The sequence below is a fragment of the Dermacentor albipictus genome, chromosome 1 (genome assembly GCF_038994185.2).
Source record: "Dermacentor albipictus isolate Rhodes 1998 colony chromosome 1, USDA_Dalb.pri_finalv2, whole genome shotgun sequence".
Classification (NCBI taxonomy): domain Eukaryota; kingdom Metazoa; phylum Arthropoda; class Arachnida; order Ixodida; family Ixodidae; genus Dermacentor; species Dermacentor albipictus.
The window spans coordinates 427,736,038-427,753,226 of record NC_091821.1 but is presented as its reverse complement, the minus strand read 5'-3'; the positions used below and the strand labels follow the sequence as shown (position 1 = coordinate 427,753,226).

The 17,189-nt window shown below is 46.3% G+C and overlaps 1 long non-coding RNA gene across 1 annotated transcript in view; it reads left to right on the top strand.

Annotated features, from left to right (window-relative positions):
- Positions 1 to 15,652, top strand: part of LOC139059033 (uncharacterized) — a 31,144-nt gene extending 15,492 nt beyond the window's left edge. Inside the window, exons 2-3 of the long non-coding RNA XR_011513819.1 lie at positions 13,282 to 13,382; positions 15,550 to 15,652. This is a non-coding gene — a long non-coding RNA (uncharacterized lncRNA). The remainder of the gene's footprint in view (positions 1 to 13,281; positions 13,383 to 15,549) is intronic.
- The last annotated feature ends 1,537 nt before the right edge of the window (positions 15,653 to 17,189 follow it).

The following is a 17,189-nucleotide window of genomic DNA, read 5'->3' as shown; positions in this document are numbered from 1 at the left end:
CTTTTAATTGAATGTTGATATTATTCTCATCTATTAAAACACCGATTTTTCTATCGTTTATTTTTGTGCATTTAAAACTGGAGACGATGAAAGCGGCAAGATACAATAGAAATCGGCACACTACGAAAGGAGACCATGACCTCCGAAATTTAGAGCCGCGCTTGTGATTCTGTCCCCAATCGATGATAAAAAATGACTTACAGTGCGAAGGACAAGGACTGCGAGAGACGAAATACAAGATGCAACATAATATTGCTGCACAGGTTGATAGCCTTTCTTGGGTTGGCTACCCTTTGGCCTTAAGTTCAGTCATAGCGGAACAGCTTCTGAGGCGCACAAAACGTGATGAGCCCGCTCAGTCAAGGAACCAGCCGGTTGAAAGATGCAGGTTTGCATTGCTACCGTATGTGCATGATGTATCCCATAGGCTAAAAAAAATTGGGCAATGTGCAGGAATCTCATTCGTTTTCTGAGCTCCGGAGAGGCTCGCAAGGCTCTGTAAGCGTGGAAATGCACCTAAATCACGTCAGAGTTGTTGCTCTGTCAGGCACAGAAAACGTTTTGCGACATGCGCAATGAATGTGGTTTACCAAATTTCCCTGTTTTGCGGCAGTACATATGTTGGACAGACAGGCAGGTGCTCGAACGACGTTTAAGAGAGCACTATAACAACGTGCATACCACTGTTTAAGGCCACTTGGGCACCCATTGGCGTGACTGCGGCTGCGTGCCCCTCTTTGAAGATACGGAAGTTTTAGCGAGACACAGCTAACAGCTCACCCGGTAAATTATAGAAGCTGATTTCGTTAGAAAACTGGGTAGTGTGTGCGTTGGTGCCCCCTCTATCGCACTGACCTTTGGTGTAAGTCATGTATCTCAACAGATAGAAATCGTAATGTTAATTTTTCTGAAGTGACCATGTTCTGTGTACAATGGCTCACTGTTAGAACACCCCTTGTGAATGCCTTTCATTTTCTGCGCATGCCCCCTCTATATACACACGACGTGGCAACGCAGTAAAACGTTGTTGGAAGTCAGCGAAGTGTATGTCGTCTCTCGCAGTCCTTGTCCTTCGCGCTGTAAGTCATTTTTACCATGAATTACCAACTATCCCAATCAACCACCCTAGTTGCCATTCGATGACTTCATAACGGTGAAAGAAAAAAAGGTAAGCATGTGCTGTTTTATTAGAAACACACATTGTGACATACCCCATATGGTTCCCAAAACGTTTTTTCCAAGGACACTAGACACACACAATAAATAGAGCTAAACTGATCAGGTATTTATTCAAAACTGTATGTTCGCTAATTTTGCAATAATCTGTTCATTACAGCAAAAGTAATTGAACATAAAAGTTTCATTTTTGTTTTTAATTTCGTGCGTACACGTCAAGGCCGGTACGTGAGTGTGACGTCAAGAATTTCAAATATTTCGTATTTGGGGTGCATTGGCAGACGAGTCCTTGGTTTCCGTGAAAATAATGTAATAACGCTTTTGCTTTTGGTCCGTGCACACCCTAGCCGAGGTTAATGTGCTACTTCACTAAACATCGACACATTCACGAGCTGAAGATATCCGTTCAATGCGCGCTATAGTCTGACCAAACCAACCCGATCAGCGTACAAGTAGACCATGCAGCAAACTCGCCCATGTGCCAGTTGCCGGGGTATCTTTCTTGCACTGCTTGAAGTCTCATGAACGCAGCGAGCTATAATAAAGAGAGGATCAAAAAAAAGGAAAAGAGCAGAGAGACGACACGGTATGCGAGTTGGATGTACAAGCCCATGCGGGCACAAGTATCGTCTGAAGCGGCGTTATAATGCAATGCTGCTCGACAAGCGAAAGGCGAGGCACTGTATACTGTGCCACTCTGAGCTGGAGGCATCGTAGCTGGTGCTTTCGCGAATGATCCGTATAAACACGCTCCCCTGTTGATCGCATTTGCTACCCCGGCGAGATATCCGAGATTCAAGCCACGTCTTACGGCGCGTGGCGGTGATTCTCGCATACTGACCAGTAAGCGTGACTTGCGTTCGCTGCTGGCAGATGGTTACTTTCATCATAGCAGTGCAGCCAAAGTGCACCTCAAGCGTACCTGATGAGGCAACGCTTCCGCAAAGTCTCTGCTACCGCCATTCCACGTCTCCAGTACTCCATAGCGGCGTCAGGAATTGTGTGGCGCGGCGTAAATCCTACATTTCTCGAATGTCATCAGCGCAGACGTACGACGCGCACTTCTGTTTTATTACGGACAAAACGTGCAAGTGATGCAGTCGGCATTAAAATGCGCTTACCGCAAAACGCCACGTCAAGACTAAATTTGACCACGAACGAGCCATCAGTTCAGGCAAAAGCATTAGGGTACTCCAGCTAACATCAACCAAATCATTCAAGTAGAAAATTACACTTTACAATTTTTTTTTTCTAAGCTTGCAACCGGTCTCTCACAACCCTGAGAAACCCGATGTTTCGTCAAACGGTGTCTACATGTAGACAGGCTCTTATGGACGTAACAAAAGTTGGCATCTCACAAGATTACGAAGATTACCTTTTGTTCACCTAACACTTTATGCGGAGCCATCAAATCGCGTGGTTATTCATTGCACCATATCTTTAAATTCTGGACTGCAGTGTTGTACGTGGCATTTGCAATGCGCCTCACGACCTTTTCAGGTCGAATACATGATAAAATTGTGCCACACAAAGTATACTGTAAGTTTTCTCGAAAACCCAGTGGTAAAAAAAAATGGTGCCGTTTTCATATGTCGCTGCATGCACACTTCAAACATACTGGACATTATAAATCACGCATAATTATTCTTCCAGGATCTACAGTGATTGAATTTCCTCGAGCGTGAGTGTGGGGCTTCGGGGGTTGGGGGGGGGGGGGGGGCGGTGGCTACAGATGCATTTCTAACTTACTATAACGACACTAACACTGCCAGAGCGCCGAGAGGGCCCGAATCGAAGAAGCCACGGGTCAAACGTGACTCAATTCGGTACGCGTTTTCCGCTCACCTGACGGCTACTCTCGTGCACATTTTCACGCGCGTATTTTTTGTTTGGGACACAATAAATCTGAGCCCCTCCTGTCTCGGATGCCTGAGGAAACACCAAAGCTGCAAACGTTGTTTCTAAAACAAGCAAGAAACCATAGACTCGTAAGTATGACAGAAGTAGTTGCGGTATGCCGCCCTCCACATCTGAACATACAGCACGCTGATATCGCTTGGCTTTGGCGTAAATGCGATCGGAATTTAACTTTCTTCGTCTGTAAAATGCACCCGTTTTTGAGCCATTATCACCCCACAAATGTTTACCTTACATGGGTAAAACATAACTTTTCAAATTTCACGACGCGATAGACTTTCGGGACCAAGAGTGTAATGTAATGTAATGTAACAGTATTTTGGTAAAGAACATAATGGAGCTATAGACTTGCAACACTGCATACGTAAAAAAAAAAATTAGAAAGGTGCCTTGGGAGGGCCTTCAAGAGACATGGGGCCTAATCTATTCTAACCTAACTGGCCCTACGCCCTTAAGAGGAAGCTTTAGCTCGCGCCCAACTCCGTCGCAGCCTATTCAAATACATGTAAAACGAAAAAAACGTTTTTCTGAGATAACCCCTGCACCGACTTTAATGAAATTTATCGCATTTGATAGACGAAGTTAAGTTCTAGTGACTATTGGCAGCGGAATTTCGATTTAGGGCTTCAATATTGTTAGAACAATTCTCAAATATTCGACAGTCTGAAAAAAATAGAAGTATGAAGTTTAGAAATTCATAGCTCTGCATCAAGAACAGATATGGTGGTTCTGTAAACGGCATCTATTAGATCATTCAAAGCGGACAAATTCGATTTGTCAATTTACATCTTACGTGATTTTGTTTCGTTGTTTACAGGTGTTCAGCGAAAGCTGAAAACGTTGGGGGGAGGAAGAAGTCGCCAGTGGGAGAGGAAGCTTCTCGGCTCTATCGCTTTATGAGTGTTTCCGCAGTTTTTTTGAGTCCTACATCCGAAAGCGGCACATCATCTGAAAGATCAAGCCATCACGAACCCAGGGATACGAACTTTTTGCGTGAGCTTTGCGAGTTTTTACGGCACGAAAATCGCACGAGTCCCGTGTGAGCGCGGCCAGGCCTAACGACGGTTGGGCCTGGCGCATCCTTCGTTGAACTCGGGGATTGAACGAAATACCACCGAGATGGATATAGACGAGGCAGGAACTGGGGAGACCCCGGACAATGGACCCAACGACGCAAAACGCGTTTCCGTGGGAGAAGACGCTGAAGGCGTTGCGGACGGTTGGATCGAAGTTACACACAGAAGAAGGCACCGCACGAACGCTACCCAGATCGCGGGAAAGGACGACACCCGCTCGCGAAGCCCGATGCCCCGAGGCGGCCGAAGCGTAGTGAACAAAGTTCTACGAGCAGGTAGGATGCCCAGACTACCCAGGGATGATATCAAGATAATTGTTCGACCGAAAGACGGGCTGAATATAAGGAACACGTGCGGAACGAGTCTCGACGAGGCGATACGCAAAGAAGCGGTAGTGGGCGACGACGAGATGATCACGATCTGTCCCATTGCCATGCAAAATATCCTGGTGAAAAGCACACCAGACGAGACAACTGCGACGAAAATCGCTAAGATCAAGGTTTTGACGATCAACGGAAAGAGGCACGAGACCAACGCGTACGTTTCGGCGCCCGAGCAAATGGTAAAAGGCATTATCCGCAACATTACCCTGAAGTATACGCAAGACCAGCTCATGCACGCTCTGGTGAACTCGAGAAACCACTCTTTAACATACGCCAAGCGGCTCGGCAGTACGACCACCGTGATATTGCTGTATGAGGGAAACAGAGTCCCCACATGGGCTTACTTCAATAGCATCATGATAAGAGTGTCATTGTACCGGAAACAGATTGACTTTTGCAAAGAGTGCGGCAAGGTCGGCCACCGACCCGACGTATGCCCAAGACCGGAGACCAAATTATGCCCGGCCTGCGGATCGAGGAACCCGAGCATCGAACACGAGTGCACGCCCAAGTGCCGGATCTGCGGCGAGGCGCACCCCATGGCCAACCGAATGTGCAAGGCAAAATATAAGTTGCCGCACATAGTGAAGGAGAGAAGGTGGCGGGCGAGAAGCAGAGGAGAAAGGGAACACACATTGGAAGAAGGAAAGACGACCCTTTAGCGGACCCCATCACCATCGGGGTACAGTATGGCGCAGGGAAAAGGCCAATGTCGCTCGATATCCGGATCCCTCTCGCCGATAAGAAGTTGTAGCCGAAGTCGTAACAGACCTGAGAACAGAAGTCGAAGTGCCGCCCATATCGGCCGTTTGTCAGCGCACTATGGGAGAGTTTGAAAGTTTGCGCTGGACGTTTACCACACTCCCAGACCAGTGTATACGGTGTGCTTTTCCCACAGCTTCTCACCGGAAACGCTGCATTGTCCGCTTGCGCACCTTTCACGTCAGCAGTGGAAAGCAGCATACTGACACGGAGACGCCACAGAGCCGTTAGAGCTTAGAGCGTGATGGTGCGTCCCAATTAAACCTCCGTGAACGGGCCGCGCATTCACCGTCGATACAGTGATAGCGCGACAACGGCGACGGTGGCGGTGATGGCATACGAGCGCGCCTCGAATTGCCGTATTAGTCGCTGTCGTTGTAAACGAATAGAAGTGCCGATGGCAAGCGTGTGGGTGGGCTTGCGAAATCACCGGCTACAATGTAGCGAGTAGCAAATGTGCCCTGCAGTAGCTAGCCAAACATTCTTCATTAGAGACATCTTGTTAAATAGTTATATTGCGTCAGTGTATCCGCATATCACGAAATCCAACACTGCCCCCCCCCCCCCTCGATTATCGCAGTTGCATAGATCACAGCACTCAAAGTTGGACCAGCTTCTATGTGCTGTAGGGAGAACTTATGTTCCTCCGCGCTAGCTAACCCAGCATATCGGCTCACTTCGGAAACAGCGCGAGCTCAACAGCACATGTTCTTTAACTCGACGTGTGGCCCATATCCAAGTGATTGAGTCGACGGATATGGCCATCCACGAATCAAATAAAGATTACACAACAAAAATAATTTTGAAAACGATCGCAAAATAAACGGCATTTCCCGGTTTTCGGTAGAGAACGCTTCGGGTTTTGATCCCGGCAGCGACCATGCCGCCCAAAGCTGGTGATTCGACAGTATATGCATGCACTCTTCTTCAAACGTGGTAATATTTTCGTAAGGGGCGCACATTCTCAACTTTCAAAGATAATCCACGCACTTAACTCTAGATAATGGTAATGATAGCGCGAGTATGAATGTTTCTCCTTTCTCGTCTGCGCTAAAGCTGACAAGTGCGGCGCCAGGGATCACGTTTTCAGCATGCAGAAATTACGTCCCGCGTTTCTTGTGTCCCCATTTTGTAAACGCCCATCCTACTTTCAGACACAACAAGAACATCATACACAGCGCTGGCTTTACAATTATTTAACGTAAACGAATAGGGGTCAGTTATTGCTGAAAATGTGCAGATTAAAAATATTATTCACCGTGTCTACATCGGGCTAATCCACAACTATGGTGCGAATCATTGTGATAGGGCAGCCATATTTTGTAAATGAAAAAGAAAGGGTAGATTGAGCCTCATTGTCGCACACATAGACACGAGCCATTGGGCGTCTCTGTGCGAAGTTTTCGTATTTACCGAGACGCGCAACCGATTAAAAAAAAAAAAACTGCTAGTCGCGACTACCGTAGTTGTTCCCTAAAAAGACAAGTTGTTCGGCGTATTGGCTCATCGTAATAAATAACATTAAATACTGATGAAATTGAAGACACGGATATAACAGAGCTACTTTGCTGTTCCCTCTACTCAGAAGCAACGGCAATTGCTTTTGCTTCTGAGTGGTTGATAAATTCGACTTCGCCTGCTATCTGCTAGCCGCCTGGTTAGCTCAGATGGTAGAGCGGCTGCCCCGGAAAGGCGGTGGTCCCGGGTTCGACTCCCGGACCAGGGCGAACTTTTCTTCAAATGGAAGGCTTTTCTTTTGAAGAACCTGTATGGATTTCCTTTGTAGCACTTAGCTACGTTTGGGTGGATGTAGGACTTTCCCGTTATTGATTACTTCTCTCTACCTTGCCGGTTTCCGCAGAACTGTTGCGTCAGTTTTGAAGGTTTCGAACGAAACAACAACAAAAAATCTTGTGTCCGAAACCAAATCGCACGTCTTTGTGGTAACATCCTCCCCCCCCCCCCCCCAAAATCCAGCCTACGGCTACATATTTCTCAGTTTCCTGTGAATGCACTTAACCCTCTGCCAACCACAGCCTCCCTCCGTCCCCGCCTTCTCCGTCTGTTTCACCCGGAACTACCCGGCCTGTGGTATAGCAGAAAGAGCCGCCAACCAGATTTATCTGCACGTCCACTTTCCCAGGCCTAACAAATCTGCATTCTCTAGTACGATAGCACCTCATAAATAAAAGCGACAGCTATGGGCCGCGAGCATAAAGTCATGAAAGACGGTCGCTGGTTCCATTCAAAAACATGCTTCGGAAGAAGATCTCACCAGCTATATGGACTCGCATCCGCTTTGATATACGCATGTTGACTATAAGATTTGATGGGTGACGTCGAATCCGGCCATATCCACAGGAAAAGGTTGGAGACAGATTTATGTGCCGGGGCTCAATTTCGCTGTGATCAACTCACACACGCAAAAAGAAAGTCGGCACTGTGTTTTTCGGTGCGGCAAAAGGACCGCAAGAATTTGAACACCGAAGTGATCAAGAGCTAGCATTTTGCGATTTGGACTTCTTGCCATGTAATCACGAAGGCATTTAATGTAGCGCAACTAGAACTACATTGAGAAAGGAAAAGCAGAGAACACACAGTGCTAACTTCCGGCAATGTTTTCCGGAAGCTAAACGCTCTTGGAAGTTAGCGCTAAGTGCGTGGTTCCCTGTTCTTCGTTTGTGTCGCTGTTCGAGTTGCGCTAGACTGGAAAACTTCACAATGAACTTGGGAGCCTCAGCCCCGAGCTGCCGCTTAGTCCTACAATTCTTTGTGGAAATTCTGGCCTTGCTAAGTACGAGATTGGAGATTTTGGCAGTTTTTGTTGAGATCTCTGTTGAATGGGCTTAAAGGGCCGACAACCGATGGATATAGTAGCTTTAGTAAAGCTAAGAACGTTTTTTGGCTCTTTCGCTCGTTTTCGTGGCGGTCGATGGTCATCGTCAGACTTTTAGCGCCGACACAATGGCGCCAATAAAAATGGCCCGTGCCTTCGCGCAACCTCCCTATAAACCACGAACGTTGCCTTGAGGTACATTAGATGTACCAGTTGGAGATTCAAGACCTCCAATAGAGGTGGATATTGCCCTAGTTTACGTGTCAATAACGTTGGTGTTACTGTCAAAAGCCATCTTTCTTTACGTTGAAAAGATGGTATACAAATGTCTCTGCTGGATGATTGTTACATTTTTTTCGGATATTAGTGTAAGGCTGGAATGCGCTATAACCGTGTTACGAAGATGAAATTTTGTAGGTTTACTTTGTAAATTTTGTAGGTAATATTTTACCAGTTGCACAAACACTTATTCTTCAACTATATATATATATACATATATATATATATATATATATATATATATATATATATATATATATATATATATATATATATATATATATATATATATATATATATGTGTGTGTGTGTGTGTGTGTGTGTGTGTGTGTGTGTGGCAGAACTTTAGATGACACTGTTAAAACCGTGTGCACCACCACTGCATGTACACCTACCAATTGGTGCTCAAATTATATCCTATGTACATCCGCAGTACGTAGTCTGGTAGCCTAATAATCATGTAGATAGTACCTCCTATATAGAGCTACGCTTCATATAAAAACCGCGCGTATTCCAGACGTAACATGTACGTGGCTTCAAGAAGTTGACGTCAGGATCATTTATAGACGTTGAAGAGACGTTCGTGGTTCACAGGCAAATAGCCATTAACTTCAGAGCTCTGCGGCTCACGAAGGTTTGGATGCCCGGATAGAGCGCTCGGGAAGTACAGCCCTCCTCTTCCTGCTCCCTCTCCCCTTGTAGGGGAAACAGGAGAGGAGGACGGCCGTCGCATTCCGCAGATGTGCTCGCGCTGCTGGAGACGACACACGCAACGAAGCAGCGTATTTGTATAGGCACATGTACTACCACCGCTGCCGTTATACCGGTGATTGGACGTGTTCTCTGCGGAATTACGCAATGAAAGAATAAACGCTGCGTAAATATCCTCACTGCAACGAATATGCGTCACCAAGCGCATCATTCCTTTAATAAAGCGAGTGCCTGTCTAGACGTTTTCGGATGTTGTTTCCATTGACAAACCATGGTCGATGGTTTTTGCACATTTTCTTTTTTCGCGATAGCGATTGGGCCCCGGCTTCGGGGAGAAAGCGGCAAGTGCGGTCCCAGCCAGAAGAAATCATTTATGTTTATCAAAAGCATGCGCCACGCCACCGGTACTTTGGGATCTGATGAATTATTCACACCACAAGATATACGCGTCCCTTCTTTTTTCTAATTTCTCTCGAATTTTCTTTTCTGACGCTGCCACTGTTATAAGTCAAGGTAAGGCAGAATTTCCTAGTATAGCTTTCTGGCTGGGTCGACAGAGAAGCTTCCAGCATGGCGCACTACGCAACGATTTTTGTGCCTCGCTAGGAGAACATTAAGCACCACAGCGCGAACAAGTGCGAGGAAGGGCGTGTCTCTTATGCACGCTCAAGTGCCAGAGCACTTATCCGTGTCGTCATACAACAAAAAACGCCGGAAATCGCCGCTCTCAGCCGTGCATTATTTGCCGCGACACTGCAGCTCCCCTTCAAAGCATTAACTTTCCTTACCTCGTATTAAAGAGAGCCTAATGGCATCTTAAGCGTAACAGATGCGATGTGACAGAATAATAAAAGTGCATCTAATAGAAGCTGACTTACGTACACCACTTAGCGATCAAGTGAGGCGATCATGTGTCGTATGTTATAGTAGCAAAGTGTCGCCGCTAACATCCTTTTATATGTTCTCGATATATAGCGGAATGCGATTTTAACGACAATCTCAAGCAATGGTTGTCAGTATCTCCATGCCTCTATTTCCAGACTCTATTTTCATGCGAGAGCAGCGAATAACTCGAAACTTCGCTTGCTTTGATGGTCCGATGTTCTTTTTTCTTTTTTTTTTCTTTCAACAACATGCTGAAGCGACTAGGGCAAGAGTGGACACGGTACACTAAAAAGGCGACAAGGACAAGCGCAAACTTCCAACTGGTGTTTACTACAAAAGGTATGCATATATGTTCTCGCGCACTTGATCATAATCAGTTACAATCGTGCAAGTCAACATGATCATCACAAATAAACAAAAGGGCGCCATGGCGGCGCCATGGCTGCGCCACGGCCTAAGGCGGCCTCCCACATACAGACCCCAGGAATGCAAATTATTTAGCAGTCAATGCTATAGGGGATGATTTGCTAACGCAGTTGCCTTCTGTGATGGCCGCTGCCTGAGTGATGAGCCTAGTGTTTTCTTGCGCCTTGCCTGCTATTATTTCGGTTATTCCAAAGAGAAGAAGACATTTGTGATCACCATGTTGACTTGCACGATTGTAACTGATTACGATCAAGTGCACGAGCGTATATATACATACCTTATTGCGATAAACACCAGTTGGCAGTTTGCGCTTGTCGTTGTCGCCTTTTTAGTGTCCCGCGTCCACTCTCGCGCTAATCACTTCAGCATGGAATGCCAACTAGCCCGGTCTCACACCCTGTTTCAACAACAGGGTGTTGAAAGTCAGCGCTTATTGTGATGTCGTCTTCTCGTCTCGTGTCCCTTCAATGTTTTGCGCTGTTAACACCAAGATTGAAAACAAACAAGCCCAAGCTACTATTCTAATGAATTTTAGTGCCGACTGCTAGGACCTAGTAAATTATTTCAGCAACAATGAACTGCATTGTGCTCTAAAAGAAGCACAGACCAAACTTAGGAAGCACTTATGAAGTTTCAAGAACTCTCACTGAACCACAATGACCGAAATGCAAAAAAAAAGTACTTTGCAATTTGTGACACTCACAAGCTGGTCCTGAAGTTCCGGCGAAAGAAGTGAAAGTTCTGCCAGCATTTCTTAAATAAATAATCTATTACCGTAAAATTAATGAAAGTAGAGTGCTTCACGAATACTTATTTTAAACTGATTTACTGTTTTTCTTTAGTGTCTCTTTAAGGCAAAGCGGTAGTGGACGAGAACGACATTGTGGGCATCGCGAAAAAAATTTCTCTTGTCAATTAGGCTCGCTGTGCGAGCGTGCCAAAGAAGTTTAAGAAATCAATCATTTTTAGAGCGCGCTGCCTTAGCGGTTAGTAAATTCGGCACCAGAAAAATTGCCGAAGTTGACCGATTTTCTCTTTTTGCCATTGCAACGAGCGTATGGGTCCCAAATTGAGCATATTTCACGGCTGCACCGTTACCTAAGCGGCACATATGTGCCGTCTGCCAGAGGCAGTTTCATCCTTCAGAAAAGTTATTCGTAAAGAGAAACGGGACAGGCGGTACATGTGCGAAGTCTCCGGGTTGGTCATTTCGTACGTGCAACGCAACCCGCCTACGAGTCTATATAGGGAATAAAGCTCTCAACAAGCCGTGCAATCGTGACGTCATGGTGCTGTGGCTCTACGTTCGCCGGCAGGTCTCCGAGATGCTGTTCGCTGCCCAGCGTCCTTTTTTAGGGCAGACAGATTCCCCGGGAATATTACGGCCGCGGGCGTACATTTACGGGTGGCAGGAGTAATATTGACAGGTGTAGGCCGGGTATACGCGCTATAGTCCCAAAGGCCACGGTGATGTCGTCGCGCACGATCCGACGACGACGACGACGACGACGACGACGACGACGACGACGACGGCGGCGGCGGCGGCGGCGGCGGCGGCAGCAGCAGCAGCAGCAGCAGCAGCAGCAGCACGACATTGGCACACCGGCTTTTTTGCTCGTTGCTTGTGAACGCAGGCTCCTTCTCAACCTGCGGCTGTCAGCGCGACGCGCGCCGCGACCCGGGTCGTGCGAGGAGGAAGGCGCAAACAAAAAATAAAGGGAGGAAAGAAGGGTAAACCTTGCAACTCTTACTCTCTTGTCATTTTTGTACTTGAGAAAAAAAAACCCTCCAAGCTCTAGCAAATATCATTATTAATAAAGCCAAAGAGCGGCATCTACTCAGGGTATCAACGATGTCTTCCCCTAATGCAACTGACCGACAAAACTGCAACGACTGGTTGCTACGAAGAAAGAAAAACTAAAGAATGAGGCACGCTAAAAATCTTCGTGTCTCTAACCGGGGGCCTTCGAAAGCGAGATGCCACGAAATAAGCGCGCTGATTGAAAGTGCCAGTACAGGTGATAAATTTCGCAAGCTGGACGCCTCCCAAATAAGGGGGAGGTTATGGCTGCACTAGCAACAGAGAGAAAAAAAACGTCTGGCTCACCTCGTAACCCATTCTCCCCACGTGACGCGACTGTGTTCGCAGTTGACCTATGAGAAGACTCTGCGTGAAAGGTCTATAGGGGGAACACCGGGAAGCTGTCCCGACAAAGCGCCGAAGTCTGGAGCGAAACGTGCTTGGGGCGGCACGCAGAGCTGTGTGTCAAGCCCGACCGAAGTAGTCAGGCTGCTAGGCTGGTAGCTGCTAGGCTACCAGCCTAGCAGCCTGACTAGGCTGCCAGTCAAGTAGCTGCTAGGCTGGTAGCGAGAGACGGCAGAGAGAAGGCACTGGGGAGATGATGGAAGGACGTCGTTCTGAAGACCATCGGGAGCTGCAAATGGCGATATCCGAATTGTTGTTCTTGTTCCCAAGTGAAATGGCGCAACCCACGCTTGGGGATTGGTCATGAATCGGGCGCTGAAGTGTTAGCATTTATTTTCTGAATAAGTTAGGGTGAAAAGAAGTACGTATCTTGTAATTTGGATTTAATCTATCTACTGTCACAGGTATGAATCATTTTTTATCTAGATATTCTTGTGAATTTTGTGAACATTATAACAATTTTGAAGAATTCTAACATGGAATTCACTTTCACTCCCCATTCCCCTCCCCACGTGTAGGGTAGCAAACTGGACTCAGTCTGGTTAACCTCCCTGCCTTTCCTCTTTTCCCTTCGCGCTCTCTCTCTCTCTCTCTCTAACCTGCAATTCGTTTTGTCTCGCACAGAAATTCAACCAGTGGGTGCTTGAGTCGCGAGCTGGGGCCAGACGAGAGACGCGAGACCACGCGCCGCGACGCTGCTGCTGCTGCTGCTGCTGCTGCTGATGGTATTCATACTGCGGCGCATGCCCATTGCGCAATAATTAGGCGGTGCGTCTAACATGAAATAAGAATAAATCATTAAATAAAGAGCAATAAACGAGTTAACGAAAAGAAACAGAAGATAAACTTTGTATGATTGCTTGAATGTGAATGAGAAGGGAAAAAAGAAAACTCAGAATTTGGTTTAGAATTTCTTGGAATAACAAAAAGGGGTTCTGTAAGATTAGCGCTGTCAACTCTTTGTGTTGCAAATAAAATTTCACTCGTTGCATAGCAAACGTCTACGTGGCTGAAGCTCAGCTCAGAGGTCCCAATAGAAAGGCTAGTTGGCGAAATCACTAGAAATCTAAGTTGGCGAAACGGAGCCTCGAGAAGTACTTCTTTATTTTGGGCGAGAATCGACAACAGAACAAAGGGGAAATAATCAATTGTCTCCGTTTCATTACGCAAATAACAGGGAGGACATTGCGTCAGACGAGCCCTGTGCAAATGAGAATTTAAATTCCGAATGCGACATTGCATAATTCTGAATGTGACTTTGCATTACCTTGAGGGACACCATTGATGATTCCAGGAGAGCTGCAGATGCTACAAGTATGAATTCGATAGTATAGTTTGTTTAGAAATAGAATGAATAAAACGCAGGTTTCTGCACCTTCATGAAGAGACGTACACCGTAACCGGCAAGAAAGAATTTTTACTGGGTCATGCAGGGATGTTTCGGCAAGTGTACCTGCCATTTTATTTAGCTGTAATGAGCAGTGACCCGGCACCCACGTTAAGTGAAATGTCTGTAAATGTGGAGGGACCAGAATAAAATGCCCGCAATAGCCTCTTGTCGCAGTAAACACTGAGCACACGGACAGTAAGTCTGGGTAGACAGGAGACGTCGTCACATTTGATGGCAGCCTGTGCAGGACTAGAAAGATGACCATCAAATGGGCCTTAAATACAGGTGCAAAACTACCAAGACTACGCGAGAAAGACCAGCCAAGGTGCGGAGAGAATATGGTCACTGCTGCTCTGTTTTCGCGCATGAAAAAGCAAATGCAAGAAGCTGGCAATGCGCCTTCGAGGGCACTCGAGTCTTCCAGATCTTGACGCACGATGCGAAATGTAAGACAATTCAGATGTAGCCCGCGTGCAAACCTTAGTTTATACAATGGTGTGGCTGGAACTTGCTCATTGTGCCATTCTTATTAGGTGTTAAAATTGCGCGAATCGAGGTGCAAAAAAAGGCGGTAAGAAAGAAGGAAAGAAGCTATGCTAGCGTGATTAGCATCAACTAAGAAAAGGTGAATTAAGCCGAGCAGTCTGTCAAGTACACATTGCTGATGAATAATCGTCATGCTTCGATTTCGATGGGGGCTGTGTCACCTCTTCCGCTACGTGATTGCCCGGGTTTCTTTACTGCGATTGGGATTCTTAGGATATTTCGGGCAGTTTCCGATGTCTCCCTTCATTTCAGTTTGTCTAACTTTAGAACTATACAAGGGAGCTATAACGTAAAGCTACCCAAACTTTTCTATTCCAATTTTGCCATAAGCCCTCCACGATTGATAAAAAAATGCTCGAGCCACCACGCACTGCGCCTGTCTGTCACGCGACGTCGCAAAAACCGCGAAAACGCCCCTTCTGGTATGATATGTGCGCAGTGATTATGTATGATTACGCTGAACAAAAAAAATAACTATTTCTGATTCGAAGCCTTTTTCACCATTACCGAAACGGGGTGTAGTTTGACGAATTGCTATTGGTCATGCTAATGGTCATGGAATTGGTAATGTCAAACGTTTTCGGGTTACACCCACTTTGACTGTCTTTCACGCGACGTCACAAAATCCGGAAAACTCCCTACGTCAAAGTGACGTGTACCCGTTAAAGACGCATTAATATGCCGAACAAAGCTGAAAGTGTTTTCTGAATAGCCCGTCACTGCCCCGTCCCAAAGGAATAGAAGATGGCTCCCCACCGATGGCTGTGGCACTGGTAAGTCGGAGCTGCTGGGGAGCATGCATTTCTTTGCTTATAATAAAATATTTGGCGGGAAGCATAAGGTTATCGAGACCTTTCGCACCTAAACGATATCACTCTGCCAATCCTACTTTGTGGAGGATCCGTTTTAACAGCACTTTTAACCTTTCGTTGCACGCCGCCGCGATTTTCGACCAGTCACCGCAAGACAAGTAAGGGGAAGCGAACTAATTGCAGACACCGGCACCACCCTCCTCATCCGGCTATCTACTTTTACTGCGCTAGCTCGGCCCCATCGAACCTCTCTCCACTTGAGCGTGCTTCTCGCTTCTTCTGAGCCTTCGGAGCAAGAAGCACTTGTGATTGGACTTGTCAAACAAGCTGTGGGTTACCGCCTGATGCTTGCGTCACTGGTTACGTAAGTTTGACGTCAGGAAATTGGAATAAAAGAGATTGGAATAGTTTTACGTTATAGGGCCCACGGACACAGAGAAAAACAAATACCACAGAACAAGCGCTTGTTGTGTTATATTTGTCTGTGTTCCTTTTTCAGCCACACTGTTATAACATAGTTCTAAAGATGAACCAGCTAGCCCTCACCAAGAAGTTACTAATGTTTTTCTAACCGCTTGCCGGCCAAGTTGGGTCCCTTGGTAGGCGATGCTCTGGTGGGGGCATTCTGCTGCTGTGCTGAGGGAACCGCGTTTGAAACCAACTGTGTGACAAGCTTGGGTTAATATGGTAGTGTCACTAGGCATGTTGCCGGTCCTGAATTAACATTTCTTCATGCAAACTCGGGTCACTCCGGTGCAGGGTGAAATCAAACCCGCATCGTACGTACCCTTACAATCTTGTCTGAATATATATTCACACACGCGTCAAGCGCGAAGTTCGCGCCGCCCCCACTAGATGGCACAACATGTCCAGAGGAAAGCGTGACGGAGGAGCCATGCTGCACGCACGTCTCATACAAAACATCTCTCTTAGGCAGCAACACGGCGTATCACTACGCTTCAATGCTAATCGCATTAACGTAGACAGACGTCCTGTGATGGCTTCTGCCAGAATATTTATTTGATCAGCAATCTTAGGGTACTTCATGCAGTTTCCTGTATATATATATATATATATATATATATCCCTTACCGTTTATTATTATTATTATTATTTATTATTATTATTGTTTTGAAAACATATATGGATTTGACAGGAAAGGGAAAGCGAGGAGCAGCCTGGCAACTGCCACCGGAAGGGGCACAATGCCTGCCTACTCTTCAGAAAGGAGGAGACAGAAACATTGAAGTAGAAGATGGGAAGGAGGGGAGGAAAGAGGAAAGAAAGAGGAAGATGACAAATCTTGAAGAATAAAGTAGGACACACAGTACTAGTCCTACACATTAGGACTGGTCACTGCAGGTCACGCTGCTAAAGAATGTTAAATAGAAGAAATAGTGTCTGAATTACAAACGTGGACCTAAGTTAGTTAATTCTAGAAAAGTAAGGAGAGCACGAAGAGCGAGAACGCTCACTGTCTGTACAGTAACGGCACGATAAACGAAACAAAGAATGTACGTTGCACACACAGCAACGAATGAAGCACACCAATAGACGTCATCTAGGTTGGCTATTCTACCACAGATAGCAACGCGATGAGATCAAACTTGAGAAGACGAAAGCGCCTCACACAGGACTACAGTAGTCTTGCGGTAAGCTCTCTGACGAAGTACACTTCATACGATGTGCAGGCTCCAAGCCGAGCTGCGCCGAAGAAGTTCACAAAATCGTCTTAAGCAACGGAGTCCAAAGTTGTCAGATCTCTTTCTTGCTAAAAATAGCTT